This window comes from Heterocephalus glaber, unplaced genomic scaffold (genome assembly GCF_053883595.1).
Source record: "Heterocephalus glaber isolate CG9 unplaced genomic scaffold, H.glaber_assembly_v1.0 deba00001690, whole genome shotgun sequence".
NCBI lineage: Eukaryota > Metazoa > Chordata > Mammalia > Rodentia > Bathyergidae > Heterocephalus > Heterocephalus glaber.
In genome coordinates, this window is record NW_028258415.1 from 4538170 (window position 1) to 4554326 (window position 16157).

At 35.3% G+C, this 16157-nt stretch overlaps 1 protein-coding gene across 1 annotated transcript in view; it reads right to left on the reverse strand.

Moving 5' to 3' along the window:
* Positions 1–1947: 1947 nt before the first annotated feature.
* The window catches only part of Ugt8 (UDP glycosyltransferase 8), a 93753-nt gene continuing 79543 nt past the window's right edge, over positions 1948–16157 (reverse strand). Inside the window, exons 8-9 of the transcript XR_015446540.1 lie at positions 4485–4548; positions 1948–2172 (exon numbers count right to left, since the gene is read on the reverse strand). The gene's annotated coding sequence lies outside the window, so the exon portion shown is untranslated. The remainder of the gene's footprint in view (positions 2173–4484; positions 4549–16157) is intronic.

Genomic DNA, 16157 nt, shown 5'->3' on the forward strand with positions numbered 1-16157 from the left:
CAGCCATGTAGCTTTTATTGGGTAATTATTGGGGAAAGTGCTGTATTGAGAAAGGACACCCAGGTTTCCAGAGCCCCTGAGTGATACATCTAACATCAAAGTACACAAGACAGACTCAAACATTGAAATGAGCAAAGGAGAAAAATGTAGAAGACAGACATGTAGACTTCATATCAGAAAATCTGAGTGTCAGTTTATCAGGCAACAAAAACATGTTAAAATCATAGCCATTTACTCAATTAATCATGATAAGTGATAGACAAATTATGTGACAGTGTGAATTCTGAATAATAATAAAAACAGTTTCCTTAACCAAGACACAGGTATTGGTCCTGTTAGACATAAAGTTTGCATATGATGAGGAAAATATCACATCAGAATGAAGAAACTCATATAATAAAAGAGTGCTGCCATAGTTTATCTAAAATTAAGGAGCAAATTAGTTTGGGTAAATATTTCATGTCAAATATAAAAGTTAATTTATGGATTAAAAAGAATATTAAACAAAACAGCATCCAACTAAAATTAGAGCTAAGTATCTATCAACAATCTGGAAGAAAGAGGTGAATTTGGAAGTCTGAAAACAAGGAAAGAATAAGAAAAAGAGAGATGAGAAAAAAAATTAAGCTATTATGGAAAAATCATTTAAAGACAAGTGATACAGTAGGAGATATATCTGTCAAAAATATCAGTTTAAGGCCAGGGATTTAGCTCAGTGGTTCCACTGCCTGCCTCTCAAGCGCAAGGACCCAAGTTCGATCCCCGGTACAAAAAATATATATATATATATGTATCAGTTTATGTGACTCTTGAAAAGATTTAAATACTAACACAGGGAATACATACAAATATCTTTTTATTAAACAAATAAAAATTTAAATCAAAACAAGATGCAAATTTTCCTTAACAAACAAAAGGAGAAAAAAGCTTAACTCTTAATAATGATAGATACAGGAATACAGATAACAGCAATATTGAAAACAATTGAAGTCATTTTGGAGAGCACTTGACAATGTTCATTTAGAGCCATAAAACTTTCTTACCCATTGTCCAGTGGAATATCAGTTCTACAGCTGTAGCTTAAGAAAACAATAGAAATTTCTCTGAAGGAGCAAACACAAAGTGTTTGCTGAAAGCATTTTTCACAACAGTAAACAATGGGAAAGAACACAACAAAGTACATTTATCCAATATACCTGCCACACTGCAGACACAAGGTCAATATTTTTGAATGGGCTAATAAAAATAACTGGCTAAAGTTCTGACCATGTGTTTAAAATATTTGATTGTTTATGTACAGTATGATTAATGCAATGGGGCTTATCTAGTATTTTTTTAAAACATGCTGTTTACTCTGATTAACCATAGTAGTTGGGATTATTATATACTCTCTTATTATTTCTCTGTCACTTCATGGGTCTAAGTCAACATAGACAAGTAGAGGGTAAATGTTTAAATCAGTCAATATAGACACATTAATGTGGGTAATGACACAATGAAAAATTAAGTTTGGATTTAAACACTCAAAGTAATTAAATTAACCAGATAATTAACAAAATTCTAATTCCATTTGTAATATATGGACATGGCCTTTAGAAACGTAATGTTTTTCTTCCTCCTTGGCAGAATTTTGCTCTAAAGACTAAATAAAGCAGACTGTCAAATAAAATAGTTTGGGGTTTATCTGATCCAATATTTTCTTTCTGAAAATAATTTTGAAGCTTATAAATATTCAATAATTCACCTCAACACATATGAAGGCAGGGTCTGACAGTGTTCAGCACAGTGGTTCTGCCACCAAAATAGGTGAACTCAAGGTCTAAGTGAGTGGATTTGTTAAAATATTTATAAAACTGTGGCTCTTGTAGCATAGTAAAGCTCAAAGATTTTATTTTTTGTCAAGTTATCTTGCTTAAAATGAATATAAAATGAGAAACTGAGTCAACAAAATTTGCTGCCACTAATTACTTCACTCAGTAATTTCAGAATGTATAGATAATGATGTTATGGAAAATAGAAAATATATACACAGGTTTTTCACTTGACCCTTATTTAAACTGTTTTAGAAGCCAGGTGTGGTGTTACATACCTGTAATCCCAGCAGTCTGGGAGGCTGAAGCAGGAGAATCATTAGTCCAAGCCATCCTGGGAAAATTCATGACTTGCAAAGCCCTGTATCAAAATATAAAGTTTTAAAAAAGGGATTGTTGCTCAGTCCAAATGCTCTGCATTCAATCCTCACTACTGAAAAAGTCCACATTACAGAAATTCACACAGAACAAATAAGTGAGGTCCTTCTCCCCAGAAATAAAGCTGATGCACAAAAGTTGAAATAATTACAAGAACAAAGATAGTTATAGTGCAATCTATTGGACAGACTATTTCAAAATTTTCTCTCTACAAATTTTGAACAAAAAATGTGTACAAATCTTTAGTAAATTTTGCCTTTTCTCTTCAGAATTTCCTGTGGTTTTTAACCAGTTTTAAAATATTTTGGATGAAAAAGTTTACTGAATAGCTCCATTTGGTTCCAATTTCCAACTTATTTTAACATCTCTCAAAATTATGTCGAATGTGCATTAAACTCTGAAAAAACTGAATAAATAAATTTATATTTTACCACTAGATGGCACCAAAGACTGGCTCGTCATTAGACACACATCTTTTAGCCTCTGGCTTCTCAGAAAAATTATTCCATTTCTCAACTTAATCAGATAATTGTAACTTTAGTAAGGTATTCCTCGCAACATCTAGCTCCTCAATGTTTTAGTAATGTTTTTTATATGTAACAATATCTTGAAATTATATAAAAATAACTCAAATACATATTGAGAAGTCAGTTTATCATTTCCAAATTCCTAACAGGCACCGATACTGAGTGTTATAAACTTGAATTATTTCATAATGAATATATATATTTATAGTAAATATCTTTGCATATAATTTTTTCGCAGTTTTTGTTAAAAAAAAAAAAAAAAAAGCAAGCATTTGGCCTGGGATTTAACTCAATGGTCCCGTCGCTTGCCCCGCAAGTGCAAGGACCCGAGTTCCGTTCCCAGTACCAAAAAAAAAAAAAAGTAAGCATAGTCTAGCTTTTTCCACCTATAAGTTACTACACTGAAATGGAAAATTTAAACAATATGTGAAGTTAAAACTTTTTATAATATGTATATCATTATGGGCCCCATTGTAGATAATTTGATAATGTTACATGATTAATTTGTGTAAATTATTTGAATACATACATTATTAGTTTTAATTAATCCCATAACATTTCCATAATAATGGAATAATTTTTCTTCCTAAAGTTTTATGGTAAAATTCCTTTAAAGAGCCAGCCACTTGTATTATTTTGTTTGAATCTAATCATCTCTTTTCCTTTATGGGGGTGATTAGACTAATATTCCACTGAAGTAGCATATTTTCAACTCCAAAGAGATCAGTAAGGGAAATTAATAATAAAATAATTTAAATAATGAGTATATCATCTTAGATTTTTTTATTCATTTGGGTATTAAGCGTTTTTTGTGACTGTGCTCTGTAGTGTCTTTTTTTTACAGATGTGACATGACATAATCAGAACCATATTTGTTTAGCCATCTTTGGTCTTCTTTTAAACACTCATTAATTATGGTTTGTTCTCTAGGACCTGAATGGTAATTTTTTTGTAGCTTTCCCAACTTAAAGACAAAGTTTGTGCTTTGGAGAATTCTTTGAGTATGACCAGGATGAAACATTTAAATCTAAGCACCAAACCACCACCTTAACCCTTCCAAGACAAAGAAAAGAAGTTGCATACTTCAGGGCTGCCATATGTAACGTCAAGTAAAAATTATGATACTTTTGGTACATTGATCATTGATTACATTGATAATATGCTTTAGTATGAATAATCAGGAAAGAGTGTTATATAGTATATGCTTAATTCCTTACATATCTTCAGATACATTTCCTGGTATTCTGTGCTTTTTTTTCTTTTTGAAAGATTCAATAAATTCATGGCAGTAATCATGACAAGTGAGAGCTTGTTTTTTTCTATACTAATCCCTACTTCTGAAAATAAGCCAGATGCCACCTGTAATATTAATAGTACTAACCTATTGGCCAATTTTAATGTGGCAATATTTTCTTCAACTTATCCTTGCAAGGAGCCAAACATTATTATCAACAATTCATGAATGGAGAAAATGAAACAATTGTCCAACTTGTCACAGTAGCCTGAAATAAACAGCTTGAGTATATAACAAACCTTTCTTTGAAACCTTAGTATGATATTTGATATTTCTTACAACCCATATCTTATGGTTCTCAAGTCCATACTGACCAGATGTAGATTCAAAGGAGGTCATTATGATTCATTGTTCACTTAGTTTTAAAGAAAATATATCCACGAAATTCAGTATTATTAATACAGAGAATATAGGGCTGGCCCTCAATTGTCCCCATCCTTTCTTGGGAATATTCTCTTTTAAATATTCACTTACTCAATGTTTATTCAGCAAGAATGTTCCTGGGGTCTTGAATGCTGAGTCCTCGGAGATGAGATCCCTGTTCTCATGGAGAGAAACATGAAATTAGGACAGAAATGCATGAGAAGATGACTGTAGATAATGCTAGACATTCTGAAGAAGCAAGAAAGAGTAATTAGGTAAGAAAACTCTGGAGGATCTGGCTCAGTTGAGTCATTAGGAAAGTCCTCTCTGTGCAACACGGTTCTGGACAGAGCTCTGTGGGAGAAGCAAAGGAGTCCTTGGGAGGTTGGGAAGAGAGGCTCCCAGGGATAGGGAACAGCAGGGGGGAGATGGGCTTAGCACAGCTGAGCAGCCAGAAATGTTCAGCAAGGCTGATGCTCAATGAGAAAAGAGGAAAATTATAGAATATCAGGTCAAAAATGTTACAGGCAGTCGCATGAATATGTAGAACAGAGTAGGCTACAGTGAAATGTTTGAGAAGCCAGCAGGTGTCGACAGGAAGGTGAAATGACAAGTTATATGATTTTTGAAGAGGGCTGTGGTTGTTGAATACAAATCTGGAGGATGTTTTAGGAGATTTATGCAGTAGACTGAGGGAGTGTTCATCATGACTAAGGTGGAGAGAGGTGAAAGATTTTAGGAAAATGTCCAGTGTTAAAGCCAAGAAGACTTAATGAATCAGATATAGAGAGTGAGAAAACTATGGTGATCAAGGAGTTTTAGTAACTGCATGGACATTGGTAGCATTTACAACATGGGAAAATCCATGGAGAAATTGTAAGTTCTGTTTTGGCAGATAAACTTGAAATTTTATCAGAGGTAAAGTAGAGATCCAAGTGGTTGGCAAAGTTGGAGACTGAAGGGACAAGTAAGAAGTGGAAATATAAATTTGAGACATTAGCCATTTACCAGTCCAATTATTTAAACACAGGATGACCAAAAATTGAATATTTTTCGTAATTTTACAAGAAAATATAAGAGGAAATATAAAAATGTCAATTTTATCAAATTTATTTAAACTTTTCTATGTATGATACATCTTAATACATTCAATACACAATACAATGGTGTAATCTGGACAGTAGTATCTAGTCTCTTTCCCGATTCTTTTTGCATTATTGTCTTTCTTTGAACAACATCCATTACACTGTCATGTTAGCCTTTCCTTTTTTTCTGTGGGTGGCATGATATTCATAAAATATCTGCCTATTAAACATAATAGTGAAGATGTCAATGATGGATGTCCTGACTGGTGTTTCACCATCCCATATTTCTCAATTATTTAGTTTATTAGACCTAATCTGAATTGTAAATGACTTTTTGAGCCCCCTTGTTTTGAATAAATAACAAATGAGTTCCATATTGTTTGATCCAGAGGATGCATAAATATTTCGTAATAATTTTTTTCCTCACTTTTTGATTACAAGATAGTTGGTCAACTCTGTCGACACCACTCATACCATTATTATAATCATTGACTACTATTGGAATTTTTTTAGTTTCGTTTCTTCTTTCAAGTTCTGTCATTTCTGTATTATGAATAATTGGAAACAAGGAGATGTCTTTTCTGTCTTTCCGTTTCACAACACAGACTTGTCCTCTCTGATATGCTAGCATTTTTTCCTTTTTCAGTTTTTTCTTTTGCAGATCTTTAGGCACTTTCTTCCTATTCAGACTCAGTGTCTTAAGCACAAAAATTACATCTAATATACAGTGGATCCTTGATTTACAAACTCAATTCATTTGTGAGGGCTGGTTGTAACTCAAATGGTCCACTGAAAGGATCAGGCTTCTCCACACATACTTTAAAGTCATAGTAAGTTCAAGGCCAGCCTGGACTACATCATGAGAGACTGTCTTATAATAAATAAGACAAAATAAAAGTGAAGACTTTTGGAAATTATATGAGTCATACATGAAACAACCCAATGAAAATCAAGCTTTGTGTGTAAGTTGTTTTCTTTTGTTGATATTGAATGTGAGATAAAATATAATTACTTTTTCCAAAATGATTTGCTTTCACATTTGGAGTTCATTGGCTGAAAGAAAGATTTGTGTTTACTAAGAGAAGACCTTGAAAAAAGAAACCTCTGTGAAGACTAAATTGGCAACCTTTGAGCTGCTCACAACCAGCCACAGTGCAGGGAGGCCTAAGACTTGGCTCTGATAGAGAGGAGATGAAGGAGGAGAAACAGGAAAGTACACCTTAGAAAACAATTATAGCTTTCATTTTTAGAAATATTATATGCCCAGCATTCTTTTAAACTGATTATATAGTACTGTTAATTCATTAAATCCTTCCCCACAACCATATCATGTACATAAACATAGGTGCTATTTATTAAATTTCTCCTTTTATAAAAGAGGAGACTAAGCTGAGCATGGTGGCACACACTTGTAATTCCAGAACTCTGGGAGCTCAGGTGGTAGGGTCCCAAGTTCCAGCCCAGCCTGGGTGTCTTCGTAATTTTCTCACATAAACACAATACCTGACACCTACAACTTAAAGGAGGAGAAATTTATTTTGGCTCACATTTTCAGTCCATGGTCTGCTGCTCAAAGGCAAGGCAGCACAGCAGAGGGGCATAGGGGAAGAAAAGCTGTTCATGTTATGGTGCTCAGAAAGCAAAGATGGAAGGGAGGAGCCCATGGAGGGAGATATGCCCCTGCATGTCAGGCCCCTGGTGATCTGCCTCTTCCAACCAGGCCCCGGCTCCTAAAATCACATTTAGCTATACTATACCTGTGATTCATTCACTTTTGAAAAGCCCAACCTCTGAGCTCTTGAGAGTCTTTGTTGCTGGGACAAAATACCTGACACCCACAGGTTAAAGGAGGAAGAATTTATTTGGGCTTGTTGTAGAGGTTTCAGTCCAGAGTCAAGGCTGGCTCCAAGGCAGAAGGACATGGCAGAAGAGAAATAGTCCATGGCATGGCAAGCAGAAAGCTATGAGCAGCAAACAGCAACTGCAAATCAATCCTCCCTTTTCCTTTTATCACATCCAGGCTATAAACCTGATGGTGCCACTCACACCCAGGGTGGGCCTTCCCATTATCCACACTCAGAACTGTGCTAATTCTAATCAGTGGACTAATTTAGTACCACATACCCTTAATTCTAGTATGGCACACCCTAGATCCAGCCAGCTCCAAAAAGCCCCACCTATAAGCATGTGAGGCTTTGGGGAGGGACACACAGACACACACACACACACACACACACACACACACACACCTAGATACAAGCCATAATAGCATAACACTGGCCAACTTGGTAAGTTAGTGAGACTTTGTCTCAAAATTTAAAAAAAGAATTTAAGAGGTGGGGATATAGCTCAGTGCAAAGACTCTTAGTTCAATCCCGACTACCAGAAAAACATACAAAACAAAAAAGAAGACCAACACTTATATTAAGAAAGAAAAGTGTTTCAATAAAGAGCATAGTATCTCAAATACACTGAGAGATTGAAATTGACTAGGATGAGGACACAAAATTGATCTTTAAGTTAGATAAAATGGAAGATTTTGGTAACCTTAGAAAAAAGATTCTCAACTGAATGATGAGACCTCCACAAAATATGTTACATAAAGAATAGGGTGCCTTGTTGAAAAGTATTGATATAAAGAGAAAAAATAATTTTTTAGAGGGAAACATGGTAGTGAATTTTTTAATATGAAAGGTATCAAGAAATATTTTTATTCTTTTGGGGATTATCCTATATATGGAAAAAATTATTGCATGGAAAAAATAGTAAGTAACTTCCATAGTTACTTGAGACACCAGGATAGGACCCAAACTTCAACTGTAGAGAAACTGACTTTGTAAATACTAAAGCATCATGCATTGAGCAGGAATTGAAGCAAAAGAATATAGCCAATGAAGCAGAGAAGACTGGTAGGTATATTGATGAGAATATAAGAAAGTTTATGACTATTTCTGCCTTCTGAAAGAAGTATGATATATGCTTATTATCTGCATCTAAGGAGAAAAAGAGGGGAAAGCAATGAAAGAGAATTTAAAAGTGGAAAATCTAGAGGGACCAGACTTGCTGAATGACGGACTACCAGTTCTGCATCAGAATGAAAGAGTGAAGAAGTGAGGAAGCTCCCTCACTTCCATCCCAGGCTCCTAGGGCAGTAAAGCTCAGCTGGTCCCAGCACCTGGAAGGAAGCTCCCGCCTCCATCCCAGGCTCCTAGGGCAGTGAAGCTCAGCTGGTCCCAGCACCCGGAAGGAAGCTCCGCCACTGCAATCCCAAGCTCCTAGGGCAGAGAAGGTGAGCCAAGTGGGCACCAGAAGCACCTCCCCCCCACCGTGGAAATGAGAAGACACATAAACAAGCCTCAAAAACAGAGTTCCAGATCACCTACAGCAACCCCAAAGGGAAACGAGATGGACCACTCTGATACTCAACCACCTGGACTCTCTGAACTGGCAACAAAAGAGGATCTGGGAAAAATGAAATCAGAAATAATTACTCAGATAACAGCAAAGATTTTGCTCATGGTGCAAGACATGATTAATAAATCTAGAGAGGACACAGATAAAAAAATAGAGGATCTGAGGAACATGATGGAATCCCAACATAGGAAACAAATGGAATCCATAAAACAGATACAAACAGATTTCCAAGAGATTAAAAACTCCATCAAAAGTCTGCACAGCAGAATGAACCAATGGGAGGATAGAATTTCACATATAGAAGATAAGATTGCAATTAGTGAGGAGGAAAAGAAAAATTGCTTTAAAATTGTGAGGGATCATGAGAAATAAGTCCAGCAGCTGCTAGACTATGCAAAGAAGAATAACATAAGACTGATTGGAGTCAATGAAGAAAGAGGAGAGAGTGCAGATGACATAAAAAACTATTCATAGAAGTGATGCCAAAAAACTTCCCAAGGAGGGGAAAAGAACTTGACATATAGATAAGTGAGGCATATAGGACTCCAAATAGCCTTGATCAAAAAAAAAATCTACACATAGGCATATAATAGTTAGGATTCCAGAAATCCAACAGAAGAACAAAATTCTACAAGCAGTGAGAGAAAAGAAACAAATCACATACAAAGGAAAGCCCATCAGAATCACAGCAGACTGACTTCTCAATGCAAACCCTCAAGGCAAGAAGAGCTTGGAGTGATGTACTTCAAGCCCTAAAAGAAAACAGCCTCCAACCCATATTGATGTACCCTGCAAAAGTATCTTTCAAAATTGATGGAGAAATAAGATACTTTCATGACAAAGAGCACCTCTGGAACTTCATGAATACCGAACTCGCACTCCAAAAAACTTTAGACAATACCCTAGGAAAAGACAATGAAGATCACAACCCCAGGAAACCCAGAAGAATGAATCCATTGGGCATGACAAATTAAATGCAAAGGGGGAGAATCCAACAAAAAGAAAAAGTCATGACAGGGCTTTTAAAACTTTTGACTTCATCTCCCTAATGAGTGTATAATTCAATCTTATTATTGTACTGATTAGTATTTTTCTGATTATACAAGTGCACAACATTCCTTGTGCTATACTGGCTATTTATCATCTTCTTATGTCTACATTTTAATTGGGTTGTCTATTAATGAGCTCTAAGAATTCTTTATATATTCTGGTCATAGGTTATATGCATTGTAAATATGGTCTGTTTAAGGACTACTTTTCATTTTAATGATGTCATTTAAAGTTCTAAATTTTGATGGAATCTCATTTAACAATTCTTTTTCTTTTATACATCATGTTTTTTGTATCCTAGGTAGTTGTCGCCTACCCTGAATTCGTAAATATTTTCCCTTATAATTTCTTCTTAAAGTTTTATACTTTTAGGCTTTCTTATTTAGGTTCATAGATCCCTTCAAGTTATTTTCATGTATGGAAAAAAAGGGTTGAGGTTAATTTTTTATATACAGATACCAGGTGTTCTAGTGGTGTTTGCTGAAAACACCATCTCTTCCTCGGCTCTTGAATTGAGTTTATATTTTATAAAATGCTAATGTTTATTTATCTTTCAAAACTCAGTGGACCATATATGTGTGGTTCTATTTCTAGATTCTCTGTTTTATTCAAATGATCAATATGTCTTTCCTTACACCAACACTGCCTTGATTACTGTAGCTTTAGAAGAAGTCTTCAAATTAGGTACTAAACATCTTCCAACGCTGTTTTTGCTTTTGTTTTTGGCTTTTCTGGGTCCTTTGTACTCCTACATAACTTTTAAATTTCAATATCCAATTCTTTTATAGCAAGTATACACAGACCTGAATTTTTATATATACCTTGTGTTTTCTAATCCTGCTAAATTCAAGTACAAGTTCTAGGGGTTCCTAGAGATTTCCTAGTATTTTCTCTGTAGGTGATCATTTCATCTACATATAAAGATTTTGCTTCTGCTGTTCCAATCCTATCCTAGTTGTGTCATTTTATTGCCAGACTATTTTGGTGTGGACTAGGTTTCAAAGTTTAATGGACAGATAAAGAGTAAGCATATCTGCCCTTGTTCCCCACCTTAAGGAGAAAGCATTGTATCTTCTCCAATCATAGAAGGAGTTTTTGTTGGAAGTATGGAGTACATTTCTTTGATCTGTTGAGGAGGTTCTGTTCTATTTCTAGTCTCCTGATAGCTTTTATCATGAACAGCTGTAGAATTTAGTCCAATACTCTTTCTCCAACTAGTGACAGGATCATATGGCTTTCTCCTTTCCTCTGTTAAAATGACGACTTTTGGGGGTGGATCTTCCAACACTGCCATCCCTATAACAAAACCACTTTGTAGATCCTGTTAGATCTGATTTCCAATAGTTCGTTTTGTTAAACAAATTTCTATCTATGTTCATACTTTTCTATTATCTTTATCCAGTTTTAGGATTAGCACAATGTTGATTTCCTAAAATGATGGGAGAAGTGTTCCTTCTTTTTTCTGCTTTAATTGTTTGATATAATTTATCAGTTAAAATGTTTATGAGCCTGCTGTTGTCATGTAGGTAGCTTTTCAAGCTAGGAATATACTTTCTTTAATGGGTGTTATTCAAATTTTATATTTCCTCCAGAGTTAGTTTCATTAATTTGTCTTCTAAGTTACTTCTTAGAAGTTGTCAAATTTATTTCAAAAAAGATTTTTGTAATATGCTTTCTATATCCTTTTAAATTCTGTAAAATCTGTGGTAATGTCTCCCAGATCTTAATATTGTAATTTAAAAAATGTATAACTGATATTGTGTAACAAGAAGAAAAGGTCTAAAAGAGCAGGGAAATTGGGAGGGGTAGGGGAAGGGAAAAAAGGGAAAGGAATATGAGAAGAGGAGAAGAGGAAAAAAATAGAAACAAGGTCTTTGCAAATAGGGAAGGGTGGAGTGGTGAAGGGAGGGCAAGGGAAGGGGAAAAAAAATAAGAACCAAGAGACTCATGTAATGGTACAAGATCCCAATGATGAATGTAACTTTATTTTATACCTAAAATGTACCAATAAAGTCAATGGGGAAAAATAAAAAAATAAAAAAATAAAAAAATAAAAGTGGAAAATCTAAGCAAAGGTAGAATACAAGGTAAGCAGTGTATACAGTTTGTTTAAGCTTGGAGTGCTAAGTTATTAAAAAGAAAAAGAAAAGACCACCAGCGCTTCTGGCACAGTCATCTGTTCTGGTGCAGGTACACAGTAGGGAGACAATTTCGGTTTCCCAGGTGAATAAGTAGATAGGGTTGGGTTTTCCCATGGGAGTTCATGCAAGATCCACACCTGGAAGTTGGCACAGTGGTTAGCCCAATGTATCCAGAAGTGTGCCTTTACCAGACTAAAGTGAGATTTGTTACATGCTAAGAGTAGGAGAAATTATATTTTGTATGCACGATGCTTATCCAGCCATGATTCTCTGAGTTGGGTGTGAGAATATTGCTGCATTTAAAAGTCTTGGGGTTTCCATTTTGACTGACAAGCATTTGCCTGAGTTCAAAGAACTGAATTGCAATAAACTGGCCTTTCCTATTCTTCAAGATCCCCTGCCCCAAATTCCTGAGGTTCTGCTATTATTCCATTCTTTTGGGACTCTAGTCATTCATACAATGTTATTTTATATTTAGTCAAAATTTATCTTAGAGTTCTCCAATGGTTAGCTATTACTTGGTTTCTTGAACATTTAAAGTCACTCTTTTTGTTTTTGTTTTTCTTTGTCACCATCTTATTAGACAGTTGAATAAAACTACATTTAAGAATGTTAATTGTACTAGAAATCTCAGCCCGGGTACTTTCTACATATCAAACCTACAAAAAAAAAACCTATCTATTAACAGCAAGAATTTCTTATAGTCTTGGTACCAAAGATAATGTCTCATTCAACATGGCATCCACAATAGCTACTACTGTGCCTAGGATAGAGCAGGTGCTCAATGTTTCTTCAAATGAACACATAAGTGAATTATCCTGCCAAGAAGCCCAAATCACTCACAGAGAAGGCACTAGGCAAGAGGGGTAAAGGAAACAGTCCATGAAAATAAGTGGACCATTTATTGTGTTTACAACTAAAATGAGTATAAATTAACTTTCTATTGCAGATCATCTCTGAGATTATTAGATAATTTAGACCTGTAATTTCCTTGTGTCTATAGTCTAGACACACTATGCTAAGTGTGACTTTTCATTTTCTTATGTCTCTTAGAACAGATGTCTGTTTTTGTTCCCTTTATAAAAGCTATTCCACAACCAACATCACAAAATCCTAAAGCTATAGTAGATATATAAATATATATATAAAAGATGTATGTATATATAAAGATATAGTAGATATTGAAAAATTGGAAGAGAAGCCCAAGATAATAATTTCCTTCATAAAGAATCTTACATGTAAGTTTGGCAATTTGATGCAAAGCTTGGTGTCCAAGCATGTCATCCAGAAACAACTGAAGAAGTAAGACAATAGAAGAACTAGAATGCTCCTTTAACTCAGCCAGCAAACATTCCATGTGTGATTCTTATATCCCAGGTCTATACACAGTGCTGGGAGTGAAGATGGAAAGAACAGTAACATAAAGTCTTTAGTGAAAAAAACTAATATGTAAATAATTATGATGAGTAGCCATAAGCATAGAAAACTAGAAAAGAAATTGAATCAGAGGATATAACCCAGACTGAGAAGCCTTTTTCTGGAAGCTAATGTTAGAGATCTGATTTGAAGAGAAAAGAGTAATACAGGAAAAGGTGCAGATATGATAGGGGTGAAGTGTGGGAAAAGACCTAAGAAAGGGAGAACTCCAGAAAATAAAAATATACTAAACCTCGTGTTCACTAGAGAAGATATAATGTATATGAAAAATTGCAAGTAGTTCTGTCCAGCTGGAGGGAAGGTGTAGTAGATGGAGAGAGATAAGTTTTGGGATGTAATTAAGCACCAAGTAATAAATGGCCTTATATGCCAATCTGGGTTTTATCTTTCTGTGAATGGGGAGAACTTAAAGACTTTGAGTAATAAGAAATACACTGAACAAATTTGCATGTTTAGACAGGTAATTTTACAAGCAGAAGGGAAGCTGGTTGTAGGGCAAAGTCTGAGAGCAGAGTTTTCAAGTAGGAGACTGTGAGCAGCAATACTAGTGGAAGCAGAGAACAAGCCAGGTGAATGATGATGAGTAAGGCAATGGCCAAAGAGAAGACTAAAGAAACCAGAGTTAACCACTGAATACAAGTGATGAGTAAAGATAAATTTGACAGTGATCACAGCATATCTGGCTTGAACAATTGAATTGATGCTATTGTCATTACTTAAGAGAGGAGACAAGGCAGAGGAAAAAGATTAGGGGAACAGGAACAAGAAACTACACAACCAGTATTATTATGGGCTATTTTCCAGTCATTGTTTTTCTGCCACAATTTAAATTAATTTTTATTTAACACCAAATCCCAAACATGAATCTCCTGCCAGGCTCTTTCCTGAGTTTTTGACCCAAATACTTCCTATTTTCCACTTGGCTACCAAAAAAATGAAGAATTCCAAAGAGGAATCTAAACAGATTAGATTTGTGTGCTAGGAACAAAGTGTCATTGTGTTGAACATTTTTCACTAATACTATAAGAAGAAGAGAAAGATGTGTGGGTGCACATAAGTTAGGAAGGTGGCAAGAAGGTGAAGGAACACTTGCTATGGACATTATTTTAGCAAAGTAATGAAACTGATGGAAGTAAACTAGCAAATAAAACTGAGGAGAAATAGTGAAGGTTTAAATTAGCTATGGAAAGTAAGAAAGGGAGTAAAACTGAATAAAATGATAAAATAAAATGTCCAAATAAGACAAATGCCTTTGTGTGTGTGTGTGGCACTAAGCATTGGACCCAGAGCTGATCAACATCTTCAGAATTTTTCAAATTTTTATTTTGAGTCAGAGTCTCACTAAGTTGCCCAGGCTGGTCTTGAACTTGCAGTCATCCTGCCCTCTCCTCCCAGAGTGCTGAGATTAGGTGTGGGCCACCGAACTCAGTTTAAACCCTTGATTTTTAAGTAGCATCAATGGATGTGGCTCTTTTATTTTTGCTAGTATTGCTTATCAGTCCAGGTACCAAAATGGAGAACAGAGGTGGTTGGGTTGTTCCAGTACTGAATTTTTCCTGGATGAGTGTAAGCAGGATAGCAAAGGAACATCTTGTGGGTGTAGACAAGAGAATTGTGTAAATAAAGGATTGAAGACCCAGATTTCAATGTGAATAATGAAAATGGGTGCTGAAATGAAAGGAAGCTAAGGGGAGAGAGAGGGATCCTGGAGAAAAATAGTTCAGAAGTGGAGACTTTAGGTGATTAAAAAAAAAAAAAAAGCCCCAGATTTGGCATGGAGGTGGTCAGGCTGAAGAAAGGAGGAAAAGAATACAGAAATCCAATCCTAGTTTGTAAGATGGCACATTCAGTGTTTGGAAAGACTATAAAGGGCCATTCATCTGACTTTCTTTTTTTTTTTTTTGGTACCGGGGATCGAACTTGGGACCTTGCGCTTGCGAGGCAGGCATCGGAACCACTGAGCTAAATCCCCAGCCTAATCTGACTTTCTTAAACAAATATATATTAAGGTCTGATCTTTGAGAAAGCTGTCGTCCTCTCACTGACAACAGAACATCCTCTACGAATGACATAGCTTAAGTTCTCTAAAGCAGCTATAAAAGAAGCCAGTGATTTTTTTGCTTAGTTATGATTACTTGGATACAGTAAGTTATAGGTTTTTCATGTTTTCTTTTCTCAGAAGCCAAAAAGAAAATGTTAAGATGATTTGGAGAACGCATTTTTGATTTTCCAATAGACAAAAGCAAAACTCCTGAGGAAGGGATCAACAGGGATGTAATGATGCTCTTGGAGTTGATGTCTAAGTCACTGTTTTCTGCACTGGAAGAAAACCAGTCCATCTCTCACCTCACCTTGGGTTGCTCAGCCACCTCTGTTATCTTAAACTCCCATGTTCAGATAATCAAAACCTATTTTTTTTAAATCCTCATATAAATGTAGCTCTGAGTTTACTATGGAACCAAACAGTTCAAAAGAACAAAAGTTGATGCATTATAATCTATTAGTTTGTTCCACTGTCAGATTCTAGTGGCAGGAAACTCAAAGCTGTTTGCTTCCACAGCCTCTTTCTCTGAGTTTCTCTCCAAAATGTCAGGATTAAGAAAAATAGTGTTTCATTTTCCTTCATTCCCTAGGAGGAGAAGCATTGTGTATTGCCA